Here is a 17,441-nt window from a genome sequence, read left to right as displayed (position 1 = left end):
CAACCAGGTTTCCTGCCATCGGGAATAAGTATACTCCTGTGCTTCAGGCTCCCTCATAGGCAGGGATTTGAGCTACGGTTTGGGAAAGATGCCTGAATATCCAGGTTGAATAGAGAAGATGGCTTCTGGCCATAGCAGGTCCCACCTGCTGCATATAGGGCCCACTGTCTGTGTGGCTGCCTGGAGGTCGTGGCTCTGGCTGTGTCAGACAGAGTCTGAGAGCCCTAGGTGCCCTAAGATATAGGATGCCATCGAGGGCCATGCAGGTGGATCCTAATGTGGGGATTCTGGGCAGACTCACAAGGCACTTCTGCTTTCTTTTTTTTTTCCAATTTATTTATTTTCAGAAAAACAGTATTCATTATTTTTTCACCACACCCAGTGCTCCATGCAAGCCGTGCCCTCTATAATACCCACCACCTGGTACCCCAACCTCCCACCCCTCCACCATTTCAAACCCCTCAGATTGTTTTTCAGAGTCCATAGTCTCTCATGGTTCACCACCCCTTCCAATTTACCCAAAAGCACATGCCCTCCCCAATGTCCATAACCCTACCCCCCTTCTCCCAACCCCCCTCTCCCCAGCAACCCACAGTTTGTTTCGTGAGATTAAGAGTCACTTATGGTTTGTCTCCCTCCCTATCCCATCTTGTTTCATGGATTCTTCTTCTACCCACTTAAGCCCCCATGTTGCATCATTACTTCTTCATATCAGGGAGATCATATGATAGTTCTCTTTCTCCACTTGACTTGTTTTGCTAAGCATGATACGCTAGGTTCCATCCATGTTGTCGCAAATGGCAAGATTTCGTTTCTTTTGATGGCTGCATAGTATTCCATTGTGTATATATACCACATCTTCTTGATCCATTCATCTGTTGATGGACATCTAGATTCTTTCCATAGTTTGGCTACTGTGGACATTGCTGCTATAAACATTCGGGTGCACGTGCCCCTTTGGATCACTACGTTTGTATCTTTAGGGTAAATACCCAGTAGTGCAATTGCTGGGTCATAGGGCAGTTCTATTTTCAACATTTTGAGGAACCTCCATGCTGTTTTCCAGAGTGGTTGCACCAGCTTGCATTCCCACCAACAGTTTAGGAGGGTTCCCCTTTCTCCGCATCCTCGCCAGCATCTGTCATTTCCTGACTTGTTGATTTTAGCCATTCTGACTGGTGTGAGGTGATATCTCATTGTGGTTTTGATTTGTATTTCCCTGATGCCAAGTGATATGGAGCACTTTTTCATGTGTCTGTTGGCCATCTGGATGTCTTCTTTGCAGAAACGTCTGTTCATGTCCTCTGCCCATTTCTTGATTGGATTATTTGTTCTTTGGGTGTTGAGTTTGTTAAGTTCTTTATAGATTTTGGACACTAGTCCTTTATCTGATATGTCGTTTGCAAATATCTTCTCCCATTCTGTCAGTTGTCTTTTGATTTTGTTAACTGTTTCCTTTGCTGTGCAAAAGCTTTTGATCTTGATGAAATCCCAACAGTTCATTTTTGCCTTTGCTTCCCTTGCCTTTGTCGATGTTCCTAGGAAGATGTTGCTGCGGCTGAGGTCGAAGAGGTTGCTGCCTGTGTTCTCATCAAGGATTTTGATGGATTCCTTTCTCACATTGAGGTCCTTTATCCATTTTGAATCTATTTTTGTGTGTGGTGTAAGGAAATGGTCCAATTTCATTTTTCTGCACGTGGCTGTCCAATTTTCCCAACACCATTTATTAAAGAGGCTGTCTTTTTTCCATTGGACATTCTTTCCTGCTTTGTCAAAGATTAGTTGACCATAGAGTTGAGGGTCTATTTCTGGGCTCTCTATTCTGTTCCATTGGTCTATGTGTCTGTTTTTGTGCCAGTACCATGCTGTCTTGATGATGACAGCTTTGTAATAGAGCTTGAAGTCCGGAATTGTGATGCCACCAATTTTGGCTTTCTTTGTCAATATCCCTTTGGCTATTCGAGGTCTTTTCTGGTTCCATATAAATTTTAAAATTATTTGTTCCATTTTTTGAAAAAGATGGATGGTACTTTGATAGTAATTGCATTAAATGTATAGATTGCTTTAGGTAGCATAGACATTTTCACAATATTTATTCTTCCAATCCAGGAGCATGGAACATTTTTCCATTTCTTTGTGTCTTTCTCAATTTCTTTCATGAGTACTTTATAGTTTACTGAGTATAGATTCCTAGCCTCTTTGGTTAGGTTTATTCCTAGGTATCTTATGGTTTGGGGTGCAATTGTAAATGGGACTGACTCCTTAATTTCTCTTTCTTCTGTCTTGTTGTTGGTGTAGAGAAATGCAACTGATTTTTGTGCATTGATCCTATATCCTGACACTTTACTGAATTCCTGTACAAGTTCTAGCAGTTTTGGAGTGGAGTCTTTTGGGTTTTCCACATAGAGTATCCTATCATCTGCGAAGAGTGATAATTTGACTTCTTCTTTGCCGATTTGGATGCCTTTAATTTCCTTTTGTTGTCTGATTGCTGAGGCTAGGACTTCTAGTACTATGTTGAATAGCAGTGGTGATAATGGACATCCCTGCCGTGTTCCTGACCTTAGTGGAAAAGCTTTCAGTTTTTCTCCATTGAGAATGATATTTGCGGTGGGTTTTCATACATGGCTTTGATGATATTGAGGTATGTGCCCTCTATCCCTACACTTTGAAGAGTTTTGATCAGGAAGGGATGCTGTACTTTGTCAAATGCTTTTTCAGCATCTATTGAGAGTATCATATGGTTCTTATTCTTTCTTTTATTGATGTGTTGTATCACATTGATTGATTTGTGGATGTTGAACCAACCTTGCAGCCCTGGGATAAATCCCACTTGGTCGTGGTGAATAATCCTTTTAATGTACTGTTGAATCCTATTGGCTAGTATTTTGGTGAGAATTTTCGCATCTGTGTTCATCAAGGATATTGGTCTATAGCTCTCTTTTTTGATGGGATCCTTGTCTGGTTTTGGGATCAAGGTGATGTTGGCCTCATAAAATTAGTTTGGGAGTTTTCCTTCCATTTCTATTTTATGGAACAGTTTCAGGAGAATAGGAATTAGTTCTTCTTTAAATGTTTGGTAGAATTCCCTGGAGAAGCTGTCTGGCCCTGGGCTTTTGTTTGTTTGGAGATGTTTAATGACTGTTTCAATCTCCTTACTGGTTATGGGTCTTCAGGCTTTCTATTTCTTCCTGGTTCAATTTTGGTAGTTTATATGTTTCTAGGAATGCATCCATTTCTTCCAGATTGTCAAATTTGTTGGCGTAGAGTTGCTCATAGTATGTTCTTATAATAGTTTGTATTTCTTTGGTGTTAGTTGTGATCTCTCCTCTTTCATTCATGATTTTATTTATTTAGGTCCTTTCTCTTTTCTTTTTGATAAGTCTGGCCAGGGGTTTATCAATTTTATTAATTCTTTCAAAGAACCAGCTCCTAGTTTCGTTGATTTGTTCTATTGTTTTTTTGGTTTCTATTTCATTGATTTCTGCTCTGATCTTTATGATTTCTCTTCTCCTGCTGGGCTTAGGGTTTCTTTCTTGTTCTTTCTCCAGCTCCTTTAGGTGTAGGGTTAGGTTGTGTACCTGAGACCTTTCTTGTTTCTTGAGAAAAGCTTGTACTGCTATATATTTTCCTCTCAGGACTGCCTTTGTTGTGTCCCACAGATTTTGAACTGTTGTATTTTCATTTTCATTTGTTTCCATGATTTTTTTCAATTCTTCTTTAATTTCCCTGTTGACCCATTCATTCCTTAGATGGATGCTGTTTAGTCTCCATGTATTTGGGTTCTTTCCAAACTTCCTCTTGTTGTTCAGTTCTAGCTTCAGAGCATTGTGGTCTGAAAATATGCAGGGAATGATCCCAATCTTTTGATACCTGTTGAGTCCTGATTTAGGACCGAGGATGTGATCTATTCTGGAGAATGTTCCATGGCACTTCTTCTTTCTATGGCGAAGGCAGAATTCTGCATTGTCGCTACAAAATCCCCTATCAAGAGGGCTTGGGGACCAGGAGGGTGTGGATGGAATTAAAAACACAAGCTACAGTTCAATTCAGTGACAAGCGGAAGGCACTTCCAGCGTGCAGCGGCTGATTCGAGACATCCAGCACCTGAGTAAGGGCGGATGTCAGATATTTGCTCACTCTGGTGTTTGTGTCTAGGATGACTTACAAATGGTGGGTTTGTGTCAAAAGGCCATGGAGGATTTTCCACTCTGCGGCTTGTGAGATGCTCCAAACAGTAAGGTCTCCTTCTACTGGACAGGGGGAATCTGTTTTGTTTGCTCCAGTTTCCCCCATATGGAAAGGTTGGTAGCAGAGCTCTTACTCATGGAAGCCTGGGGAGCACTATTCCATTGACCATTGCAGCTCAGGAACATGACAGGTTCGATCTGGTGGCTCTGGGGCAAAGCTCCAAGGGGGCTGAATTGACATGGAGTTTGATGCTGTTCGATCACAACGCTGGTTTGTATCCAGGGAGACACTGGAATGTTGGGATGGTCAGGGGCAATGCGGGATTCTAATACACTGAGTCTTGGACACAGCTACCAAGAGCAAGGTGTCCTTCTGGGACAGGAGGGGTCTGTTGTGTGGCTCAGGGACAACATGTGTGAATATAAGACGGTATGGGGGAACAGTCCTCTCGGGACAGGAGCCTGAAAACCTAAGCTAGGGCATCAATGAAGTCCTAGGAGCAGGTTCAATTTTCTCAGGTTGAAGTCCTCAGGTTCCATCTTCTGACTCAGGACCTTTGACTTGGATGTTTGCCTGGAGGCAGTTGCTCACTGTGTGTCACAATGTACACTCGGGTCCAGACCATTCCTGTAAATTGAGGTGGGCTCAGGGGCTTTGTACTTTGCTCCTAAGCTTCAGGGTTTGGGCAACAGTGAAGGGAAGAGTTTTCTTCGGGAGGGTAGGCACAATCGTCTGGTGTGGCTCCAGAGGCCCCATTCAGGAGGGCATGTGCAACAGGGTTTTGGAGACAGAAATCTGCAAATGCAAACTAGCGTTAGGGTGAGGCCTGAGGTGATCACAGCCCCAATCTTCAAACTCTGAGGGCAGCTCATTGTGTAGTGAAATTAAGATGTCATTGAGGCAGCTGGGCAGACTTTTCTGTCTGAATTGTGTGTCCATAATGGTCGAAAAATTAGGGTTGGCTTCATGAGGCTATGGAAAATTCTTCATCTCTGGAGATTCTGCCCATCTCCAAGGAATTTACTGTCTCTGGGGGAGGAAAGACTGCTGTTTTCCGTCTCAATGGACCCCCACAAGAAGGATTCCAGGGACAGTTTCTGGGTCTAGGCTACTGAAAAACACCAACGAGAGTGAGGATTTGCCCCTCGGGGTCTGCATGTCCCACTCTGCGGCCTTCTGGTCCAGCTAGAGTGGGGGTTTGTTTGGAAGCAGGTTCACGCTGACAGTCACAATGCCTGTTTGTGCCCAGGTCAGGTCTCATGTCCATGCAGCTGTATTCCACTCTGAAGGTTGGACACCCATCCCCACAGCCAGATTTCCTGCCATCAGGAAGGAGTAGTACCCCTGTGCTTCAGGTACCTCACAGGCAGGGATTTGAGCTACGGACTGGGCACAGAGGCTTGAATATCCAGGTTGAGTAGACATGACGGCTTTGGGCCACAACAAGTTCCACCTGCAGGAAATGGGGCCCACTGTCTGGGTAGCTGACTGGAGGTCATGGCTCAGGCTCTGTCAGAGAGAGACTTAGTGCCCATGGTGGCCTAAGATATTAGGGTGTCATTGAGGGCCCTGCAGGTGGATCCTCATGTGTGGTTTCTGGGAAGACTCACCAGGAAATTCTTCTTTCTTGGGGCAGGCAGAATGCTGCATTGTTGCTCCAGAATTCCCTACCAAGAGGGCTTGTGGACCAGGAGGGTGAAGATGGAATGTTAAGCACACACAACTGTTAAAGTCATTACCAACCGGAAGGCAGTTCCAGTGTGCAGCGACTGATTGGATATATCCAACGCCTGCGTAAGTACAGATGTCAGCTGTTTCCTCACACCAGAGTTTGTGTCTATGATGACCAACAAATGGAGGGTAGCGTCAAGAGGTTATGGAGGAATTCCCACGCTGGGGCTTGTGAGATGCTTCAAACAGCAAGGTTTTCTTCAACCGGACTGAATGATTCTGGTTTGTTTGCTCCAGGTTCCCCCATGAGGAACGTTTGTGTAGCAGAGCGCTCCCATATGGATGCCTGGAAAGCACACCTCCATTGACCATTGCAGTAGAGAAACATGGCAGGTTCATTCTGTTCGCTGTAAGTATCAAGGCCTTGAGTTGATATGGAGTCTCATGAAGATGGGTCACAATGCTGGTTTGTTACCAGGGAGATCTTAGAATGTGCTGGTAGCTAAGGGGCCATTCAGGATTCATCTACCCTGAGGATTTGACACAAGTCCACGAGCACAGTTTCCTTCTGGGTACAGGAAATGTTGTGTGGTTCAGGGACCACATGTTCAATCATAGGTTGGTATTCCAGAACAGAGGCTAAGGACAGGTGCCTGAAAACCTAATCCAGGGTTCCAATGATGTTCTAGGGGCATGTCAGTTTAAAACATCTGACTCAGGCCCAATGACTTGGGTGTCTGCCTGGATGTAGGTGATCAGGGTGATTCAGACTGCGCATTTGAGTCCAGAACAGCCTCCCAAATTGGGGTGGGCTCAGGGGCCTTGCAGCTTTCTTCCATCTGGTGGAGTTGGGCAACTTTGATGACACCATTTCCTTGGGGATGGCAGGCACAGTCCTGTGGTGTGGCTACAGAGACCCCATCCTGTAGGGCATGTAAGTCATGGTTTTGGGAGAGAAGTCTTCAGACACAAAGTCGGCTCAGGGTTAGGGGCGAGGTGATTGCTGGCCCAATGCATAGACCGGTGGTCAGCTCGTCAGAAACCATAAATCGGGTGACTCCAAGATGGTAGCACAGGCTTTTGTATCTGGATTGTGCGTCCAGGATGACCTCAGAATGCAGGTGTGGTCTCATGGGTCCATGGGATATTTTTATTCCGTAAGGATCCTGGCAGCTCCCAGTAGTTTGGTGGCTTTCTCGGGGAAGGATTAGAGTGCTGTTTTCCATCTTAGGGGTGCCACAGAACAGGAATTCCAGAGACCGGCTCTGGGTCTGGTGCCAAGAAATTCCCAACAAGGGTTAGTATTTGGGCCTAGGGCCATACCAGTCCTGCAATGTGGAATCCTGGTGGTGTGAGAGGGCTTATTTGAAAGCATGCTCAGGCTGAGGGTCACAATGCCTTTTTTTTCCCAGGGCGACCCACAGGAATGGGCATGGTCTCATTGCCCATACAGCTGTCTCCCTCTCTGAGGATTGGACACCCATCCCAACAGCTAGGTTTCATGCCATGGGGAAGGAGCAGTTCGCTATTGGGCTTCAGGTTTCGCCATTGGCAAAGATTCCAGCAAAGGTTTGGGGACAGATGCCCGAATACCAAGGATGGGTAGAGAGGACGGATTGAGCCAAGGCCATTCTCACATGCTGGATACCAGAACCACTGTCTGGGGGGCTGACACGAATTCATGGCTCAGGCTCTGTCAGACACAGCACTACTGGCCAGGGCAGCTGATAAATTTGGGATCCTCGAGGGCTGAGCTAATGATCCCCAAGTGGGGTTTCTGGACAGTCTCACCAGGCACTTCTTTCTATGGGGAAGGCAGAATGATGCTTTGTGGCTCCAGAATTCCCTATCAAGAGGTCTTGGGGAATAGTCAGGTGAGGATGAAATTGTAAACACTAGCTATGGGTCAATTCACTGCCAAGCGGTAGGCAGTTCCAAAGGGCAGCAACTTATTTGAGATAGCCAGCACCTGAGTAAGGGGGGATGTCAGATATTTGCTCACATAGGAGTTTGTGTCTATCATGTCCAACAAATGGAGGGGTAGTGGCAAGATTCTATGGAGGATTTCCCATGCTGAGCCTTGTGAGATGCTCTAAACAGCAAGGTTTCTTCTACTGGACAGGTGGAGTCTGCTTTGGTTACTCCACAGTACTCCATGTGGAAAGTTTGGTTATCAGAGCTTTCCTGCATGGATGCCTGCGAAGCACACGTCCATTAATCATTGCACCTGAGGATCATGGCATATTCCTTCTGTTGCCTCTGGGGCGAAGTACCAAGACCTGGAGTTGACATGGAATCGCTTTCAGATGTTACACTATGCTGGTTTGTTACCAGAGAGATCTTAGAATGTGCTGGTGGCTAAGGGGCCATGCAGGATTCTCCCACCTTGAGGGTTTTATACAGGTTCAAGGGCACGGTTTGCTTCTAGGGACAGGAGATGTTCTGTTGTGTGGCTCAGGGACCACATGTTGTACCCTAAGTTGGTATTCCAGAACAGACAACAAATGCCTGAAAACCTAATCTAGGGTTCCAATGAGGTCCTAGGGGCATGTCAGTTCAGGCTTCAGACTCAGGCCCATTGACTTGGGTGTCTGCCTTGATGGAGGTGATCAGGGTGTTTCAGACTGCACATTTGCAACCAGACTGGCCTGCAATACTGGGATGGGCTCAGGGGCCTTGCAGGTTTCTCCTGAAATGGAGGGGTTGGGCAAATATTATGGCCATAGTTTTCTTGGGGATTGCAGGCACAGTCCTCTTGTGTGGCTACAGAGACCCCATCCTGGAGGGCATGTGAACCATGGTTTTGGGCGAGAAGTCTGCAAACACAAACTCGTGTTAGGTTAGTGGAGAGGTGATCACAGGCCCAATGCATAGACCTGGAGGGCAGCTCATCAGAAACTGTAATTAGGGTGACTCAAAGTGGTAGCTCAGGCTTTTATATCTGGATTGTGTGTCCTCAGAATGGAGGTGTGGTCTGAAACTCCTTGATCACCTACATCCAGACAGAAAACCAAATCAATGGTCCTGAATCAGAAGATTGAAACTGACATGCCCCTAGGACTTCATCAGAACCCTAGGTTAGGTTTTCAGGCATCTCTCCACAGAGGCCTGTTCTGGAATATGAACTTATGATACAACATGTGGCCCCTGAGTCACACAACACAACATCTCCTGTCCCCAGAAGGGGACACAGCTCTTCAACCTGTTTTAAATCCTCAGGGTAGGAGAATGCTGCATGGCACCTCAGCTACCAGCACATTCTAAGATCTCCCTGGTAACAAACCAGCATTGTGACCCATCTGCAAGAGATTCAATGTCAACTCAAGGCCTTGGTACTTCGCCCCAGAGCCACCAGAAGGAACCTGCCATGTTCCTCAGCTGCAATGGTCATTCAGGGTGTGCTTTCCAGGCATCCATGTGGAAGTGCTCTGCTATCCATACTTTCCATGTGGGGGACTCTGGAGCAACAAACCAGACTCCACCTGTCAGTATAAAAAGCAACATTCCTGTTTGGAGCATCTCACAAGCATCAATGTGGGGAATCCTCCATGGCCTCTTGACCTTACCTCTCTATTTGTCGGTCATCATAGAAACAACCTCCAGTGTGAACAAACTTTATTCAGTCACCCTTATTCAAGTGCTGGATATCTCGTTCATTGGCCATCATAGATACAAACTCCAGTGTGAGCAGACATCTGACTTCGCCCACACTCAGGTGCTGGAGACCTCCAAAAAACCGCTGCACATTGGAACAGCTATGTGCTTGGCACCGAGCTTAAATGTAGCTTGTCTATTCAGACTTCTGTCCTCACACTCCTCACCTGTAAGCCCTTCATATTGGGAATTTGGGAGCCACAATGCAGCCTTCTGCCTGCCCACCAGAAAGAAGTGCCCTATGGGTCTGTGCAGAAAATCCACATGAGGATTCAAATGCATGACCCTTTATGATACCCCAATATAATAGGCCACCCTGCATACTAATGCTCTGTTTGACACAGCCCGAGCCCTGACCACCTGGCAGCCACAGTGATAGTGGGCCCCATATCCTAAAGGTGTGAGCTGCCTTGACCTGAGTTGTTCATCTCAAACCAACCTGGGTATTCAGGTACCTGTCCCAGAACTTAGCTCAAATTCCTGCCCATGGGGGAACCTGAAGCCCAAAACAGTACTCCCCCTTCCCCATGGCAGGAAAACTAAATGTTGATATGGTTGTCCAACCCTCAGATTGGGATCCAGGTTCATGGAGCAAGAAACAGCGCCCACTCAGGATGGGCAGCTGGGCACAAACTGGCATTGTGACCCTCACCCTGAGATTCATTTCCAACAAGCCCCTGCGGGAGCTGGACCAGAACCCCACAGAGCGGGCCTGTCAGGTCCCTAGGCCCAAATCCTAAGCCTTGGTGGGGTTGCCCAGGCACCAGGACCCAGAACCCATCTCTGGAATCCATGTTTTGACAGAAACCCTGACACAGTAAAACGCGGTCGCCCCTTCCCCAGTAAGACACCAAACTCTTGGGTGCCGGGCAGAAACCCCAGATAGGAAGAAACTCATATGGACACATGAAGACACCCACTCATTCCATGGCCATTCTAGACACAATCGAGACAGAAAATCCCTTGCTGCTGCCTACCAGCCGCCCGTATTTCAAATGCGAGGAGCTTCCCTCAGGGTCTGCAAATCGGGCCTGCCATCACCTCGTCCCTACTCATACCCGATTTTGTGTCTGAAGATTTTGGTCCCAGAGCCCTGAACCACATGCCTTCCAGGATGGGGCCTCCAGAACCACAGCACATCACTGGGCCTGCTCTCTGGAGGAAACTCTGCCTGTCTCAGTTACCCAAACCCTCCACATTAGGAGAAACCTGCAAGGCCCCTGAGATCACCCCAATTTCATAGGCCACTGTGGAAAAAATACACTGTCTGATACAGCCTCAGCACCTACCTCCAGGAAGACACACAGATCAATGGTGCTGAGTCCGAAGACTGAATCTGCCATGCCCCTAGGACCACATCAGAACCCTAGCTCAGGTTTTCAGGCTTCTGTCACCAGAGGACTGTTATGGAAAACCAATATATGGTCCAAACTGTGGTCCATGAGACATACAAGAGAAACCCTCCTGTCCCGAGAAGGAAACCTTTCTCCTGGGAACTGGGTCTGGCCCTTAGGATAGGAGAATCCAGCATGGCCCCAGGGCCTCCACCACATTCTAAGGTCTCCCTGGACACGAAGCAGCATTTGGACCCGTTAGACTGAGAACTTCTGTCAACTCAGATCACTTGGAACTTGGAACCAGAGACAGTGGATCAAGCCTGCCCTGTTCCTCGGCTGCAATGGTAACGCGAGGTGAGCTTCCCAGGCCTCCATTCAGAGATCTGTGCTATCAAGTCTTCCATATGGGGGAATCTGTAGCCCTCTAAGCAGACTTCCCCTGTCCCGCATTAGGACACCTTGCTGTTTGGAGCAGCTCACAAGCTCCAGCTTGGGAAAACCTCCAAGTCTATTTGAGAAAACCCCACCATTCGTTGGCCATCATGGATAGAAACTACAGTGTGTGCAGACATCTGACCCTCGACCATACTCAGGTGCTGGAGATCTCGAAACAACTTCTGTACATTGGAACGGCCATGAGCTCGGCACTGAGCTTACCATAGCCTGTGTTTTCAGGCTTCTGTCCTCACAGTCCTTGCCTGCAAGCCCTCCATATTAGGAATTCTGGAGCCAAAACGCAGCCTACTTCCTGCCCACCAGAAAGAAGAAGTGCCCTATGGGTCTGTACAGAAACCCCACATAAGGATCCAGTTTCACAGCTCTCCACAGAACCCCAATATCGTAGGCCGCCCTCTGCCCGAATGCTCTGTCTGACACAGCTCGAGCCCCGACCTCTGGTCAGCCACCCAGACAGTGGGCCCCATATCTGGCAAGTGGGTCTTGCCTTGTCTCGAGGCTGTCATCTTGAAGCAACCTGGGTAATCAGGTACCTGTCCCAGACTTAGCTCAAATTCCTGCCCATGGGGGTCCCTGAAGCAGAAATGAGTATGACTCCTTCCCCATGGCAGGAAAACTGAATGATGAGATGAAAGTCCAACCCTCAGAGTGGGAGCCAGGTGCATGGCCCATGAGACCACACCGACTCAGGATGGGCAGCTGGGCACAAACGGGCATTGTGACCCTCACACTAAGACCCATTCCAAGTAGCCCCCTCCCAAGCTGGAGCAGGAGCCCACAGAGCGGGCGTGTCATGCTCCTAGGCCCAAAATCTAATCCTTGGTGGGGTTATCCAGGTGCCTGGACCCAGAACCAATCTGTGGATTGCCTGTTTGGATGGGACCCCTGAGATGGAAAACCGCACTGTCCCCTTCCCCTAGAAAGACACCAATCTCTTGGGTGCCAGGCAGAATCCCCAGAGAGGTAGAATCTCCCATGGACTCATGAGGTCACCCCTCCATTCCATGCCCATCCTAGACACACAATCCAGACAGAAAAGCCTGTGTTCCTGCCTCCCAGTCGTCCAAATGTCAAATCCTGAGCAGCTGCCTTCAGGGTCTGCAGATCGAGCCTGCCATCACTTCCCCCCTAACTCTTACCCAAGTTTGTGTCTGAAGACTTTGGTCCCCAAATCCTGACCCATATGCACTCCAGGATGGGGCCTGCAGAACCGCATCCCATCACTGGGCCTGCTCTTCTGAGGAAACTCTGCCTGTCTCACTTTCCCAAGCCCTCCAGATTAGCAGAAACCTGCAAGGTCCCTAAGCCCACGCCAGTTCCATAGGCCGCTCTGGCAAAATTCACAGTCTGACACAGCCTCAGAACATACCTCTAGGAAGATATGCATGTCAATGGGAAGGGATGAATGCCCTAAGACCATGGTGGGTCCAAGGTGCTGGGTGTGCGGGCAGCTCTTTTGGTTTCTGTTGGAAAGTCTGGGCTCAGGCTATGTAAGACAGTTCATTAGTGCTTAGAGTAGCCTATGCAATTGGGGTGTTGCTGAGCGCCGAGCAGGTTGACCCTCCTTTTGGGTTTCTGGCCAATGCCGTAGAAAATGTATTACTTCCGGTTTGCAGGCACAGTGCTTTGTTTTGGCCCCAGTATTCCCAATCAGGGAGGCTTGAGGGCCAAGAGTGTGAGGACAGAAGTCTGAAAACACAAGCTAGGGTGAGGTTTGGGGCCAAGGGCATGGCAGGCACACTCTGAAGAGGCTGAATTGATATCTCCTGCATCTGAAGTCAGGGTGAGGATCAAACGTTGGCTGAGGCTGGAGTTAGTGTCCATGATGGCCCCTTTTTGAAGCGGGGGCCTCATGAGGCTAAGGAGGTTTTCCCACGCTGAGTTTGTGAGTTGCTCCAAACCACAAGGTTCCCTTCTGTGGGACAGTCGAGTCCTGTTGGATGGCTCCAGGAAGTCCCATACGGAAGGACTGGAGAGCAGGTTTCGAAGGATGGATGCCTGTACAGCATACATCACATTCTCATTGGCTATTTGTGACAAGACATGTTAGATCTGCTGGCTCTGGGGCGTGCTACCCAGGGGGCTGAGTTGAAATGGACTCTCCTGAGAATGGGTCATAATGTGGGTTTGTGTCCATGGAGACGTTGGAATGTGCTGGTGGCTCAGGGGCCCTGCAGAATTTGTCTACCTGAAGGGTTTGATACAGCTCCAATAAGGAAGCTCCCCATGTGGAGACAAAAAAGGTTCTGTTTGGTGCCTCAGAAAAGTCCCAGATGCTGGTCTTCAAAACCAGTCCTCTGAGGAGAGAAACCTGGAAACCAAAGCTAGGGTTCAGACTAGGGCCTAGGGGCATGTATTTTTCAATCTTCTGTCTCTGAGGACACTCTCTGAGTATCTAAGTGGAGATAGTTGCTGAGCTGGTGTCAGAGTGTCCCTCTTAGTCCAGGGCAGCCTACAATATCGGGATGGCCTTGGGGGCCTTGGAGATTTCTCCTAATATATAGGGTTGTGGCCAATGGATTCGGCACAGTTTCCTTGGAGAAGACAGGTGCAGTCCTTCGGTGTGGCTCCATAGGCCCTAGCCTGGACGGTGTGTTGGTCTGGGCTGTGGGTAGAAAATTCTGAAACACAAACTCGGCTTAGGTGTGGCACCAAGGATATGGCAGGTCGGATCTACAAACCGGGAGGGGAGATCCCCTTGAAAGAAGGGCGAGTGGGAAGCCCTCCTTCTGGCTTTTGTCTCTGGATGTTGTGTCCAGAATAGCTGTGGATTGTAGGGTGGCCTCAGGGGCAATGGACGAGTCTCCCTATCTGGGGATTTGGCCCACCTCCCAAGAGTTTGGGGTCATTTTGTGGGAAGGCTGGAGCCCTGTTGTCTGGTTCATGTGTCTCTCCAAGAGAGGGATTCCAGAGCAGAGCCCCAGGTACGGGTGACTGGAAAACTTGAACACTGGTGAGGATTGGGAGCATAGTGGCTTGGCAAGCCCCATATGTGGGCTCCTGGTCCCAGTCCTGAGAGGCCTTACTTCGACATGGGGCTCATGCTGAGTGTCACAATGCGAGTTTGTGCCCACGATGGCACTCAAGTTTGGGCATGGCCTCAGGGGCTATGAAAGTTTCTCTTACCCTGAAGGTGTGACTGCATGCCAACCGCAAGCTTTGCAGCCATGGGGAATTAGTTTTTATTTGTGCTTCAGGTACCCACCTGTGTGGGGATTTGATATAATGTCTAGGTTCAGATGTCTGAAAACCCAAGTTGGGAAGAGATGACGGCCCAAGGCCATGATGTGTCCAATATGCTGTCTCCTTGTCTGTCGGATCGTCTGGGATCAGGCTGTGTCAGACAGAGCATTAGTGCCCAGGGCAGCGTATCCAATTGGGGTGCGGTCGAGGCCCAAGCAGGCGGATCCTCATTGGGGGTTTCTGGAGAGCCCCATAGGGCAACATTTTTCATCTGGTGGGCAGGCAGAGGGCTGCATTGTGGTTCCAGAATTCCCAGTCTGGAGGGCTTGTTGGCCAGGAGTGTGAGGAAGGAAGTCTGAAAACACAAGCTAGAATGAGGTTTGGGGCCGAGGGCATTACAGGCCCACTCTGCAGAGGCTGAATCAAGATCTCCTGAATCTGAGGTCAGGGCGAGTATCAGACGTTGCCTCAGGCTGGAGTTTGTGTCTATGATGGCCCCTTCCTGGAGGGGGTGGTGCCATCATGAGGCCAGAGACGTTTCCCTATGCTGGGAGTTGTGAGCTTCTCCAAACCTCAAGGTTTCCATCTGCAGGACAGTCGAGTCCTATTGCATAATGCCAGGACACCCCATACAGAAGGACTCGAGAGCAGGGGTCTAAGCATGGATGCCTGGAAACGCCACCTCACATTCCCATTGACTGGTTGGGATAAGTCAGGGTCAATCTGCGGGATCTTGAGCGAGCTATCCAGAGGGCTTAGTTGTAATGGACTCTCCTAAGGATGTGTCATAATGTGGGTGGTGGCCATGGAGACCTTGGAATGTGGCGGTGGCCCAGGGTCTTTGCAGAATTCTCCAACCTAAAGGGTTTGACAGAGCTCCAACATGGCAGCTTCTCATGTGTAGACGGGAGGTGTTCTGTTTGGTGCTTCAGGAAAGCCCCATATGCTGGTCTTCGAACCCAGGCCTCTGAGGAGTGACACCTGGAAACCAAAGCAAGAGTTCAGGTTAGGGCCTCAGGGCCTATTTGGTTCAATCTTCTGTCTCTGCGGACATCTGTCTACATTTCTGTGTGCTGGTAGTTGCTCAGCTTGTGTCAGAATGCCCCTGTGTGTCCAGGGTGGCCTACAGTAGTGGAATGTCCTCGGGGACCTTGAGGTTTCTCCTATTCTGTAGGGTTGTGGCCAATGGAATGGGCACAGTTTCCTAGGAGAGAGCAGGCACAGCCCTGTGGTGTGGCTCCAGAGGACCCAGCCTGGAGGCTGTGTGTGCCAGGGCTGTGGGGACAGACGTCCGAAAACACATACTCAGCTCAGGTTTGGTCATGAGGTAATGGCAGGCCTCATCTACAGTCTGTGAAGGGATCTCCTCGGGATATGAAAGGAGGGCGAGTGGAAGGCGGTTGCTCAGCCTTTTGTCTCTTTATGTTCTGTCCACAATGGCCATTTAACATAGGGGTGGCCTCATGGGCTGAGGAAGAGTATTCCCTCTCTGGTGATTTGCCCAGCACCCTAGAGATTGGGGTCATTCTGTGGGAAGGGAGGTGTCCTGTTTTCTGCCTCAGGTGTCCCCCCAAGTAGAGGGATTCTAGAGCAGAGCAGTGGGTACTGACAACTGGAATACCTGCCCTCTGGTTAGGCTTGGGGGCCTATGGGCATGGTAAACCCCATATGCGAGCTATTGGTCCAGCCACTGAGAGGTGTTACTTGAATACTGGACTCACGCTGAGGGTCACAATGCATGTGTGTGCCCAAGGCGGCCCTCAAGCATAAGCGTGACCTCATATGTTATGCAGATTTCGCTTACACTGAAGGTTTAACTCTCTGCCAACAACAGGTTCTTTGCCATGGGAAAAGAGGAGTTCTGGCTCATGTGTCAGGTTCCCCCCGTGCAGGGACTGGAGATAAGGTCTAGGTTCTGATGCCTGAAAACCCAGGTTGGGAAGGGATGATGGCCCAAGGCCATGGCGGGTCAGATGTGCTGGGTGTGCGGCCAGCTGTCTCAGTGTCTGTTGGAAGGTCTGGGCTCAGGCTATGTAAGACAGAGCATTAGGGCTTAGGATAGGATAGCCTATGCAATTGGGATGTTGCCATGGACCGAGCAGGTTAATCCTCATTTGGGGTTTCTGGGCAACACCATAGACATTTTTTTTTCTTCTGGTGGGCAGGCAGAGTGCTTATTTTTGGCCCTAGAATTCCCAGTCGGGAAGGCTTGTGTGCCAGGGTTGTGAGGAGGGAAGTCTTAAGACACAAGCTAGAGTGAGGTTTGGGGCCAAGGGTGCGACAGGTCCACTCTGGAGAGGCTGAGTCGGGATCTCTTGCATCTGAAGTCAGGGCGAGGATCAAACATTGGCTGAGGCTGGAGTTTCTGTCCTTGATGGCCCCTTCATAATGGGGAGTGGGGCAGCACGAGGCCATGGAGTTTTTCGCGCGAAGGAAGTTGTGAGATGCTCCAAACTGCAAGAATTCCTTCTGCAGGACAATTGAGACCTGTTGGATGATTTGAGGACGTTCCATACGGAATGACTCCAAAGCAGAGTTCTAAAGACTGATGCCTCTCAAGCCCGCTTCACATTCATATTCTCTCCTAGTGACAAGACAGGTTCAATCTGCTGGCTGGGGGAGGAACCGAGGGAGCTGAGTTGAAATGGACTCTCCTGAGGATGGGTCTTAATGTGGGTTTGTGTCCATGGAGACCATGGAATGGGGTGGTGGCACTGGGGCCCTGAAGGATTCTCCTAACCAGAGGTTTTGACACAGCGCCAATGCATAAGTTTCCCATGTGGAGACGAGATTTGTTTTGATGGGTGCCTCAGTTAACCCCCAAAGGCTGGTGTTGGAAACCAGTCCTTTGAGGAGAGATGGCTGGAAACCAAAGCAATGGATCCATTAGTGGCTAGGGGCCTGTCCGGTTCAATATTCTTCTTTGGCGACATCTGTCTATGGGTCTGA

Source organism: Neovison vison, chromosome 3, assembly GCF_020171115.1.
Source record: "Neovison vison isolate M4711 chromosome 3, ASM_NN_V1, whole genome shotgun sequence".
Taxonomy (NCBI): domain Eukaryota; kingdom Metazoa; phylum Chordata; class Mammalia; order Carnivora; family Mustelidae; genus Neogale; species Neogale vison.
This window is presented reverse-complemented; position numbering follows the sequence as displayed.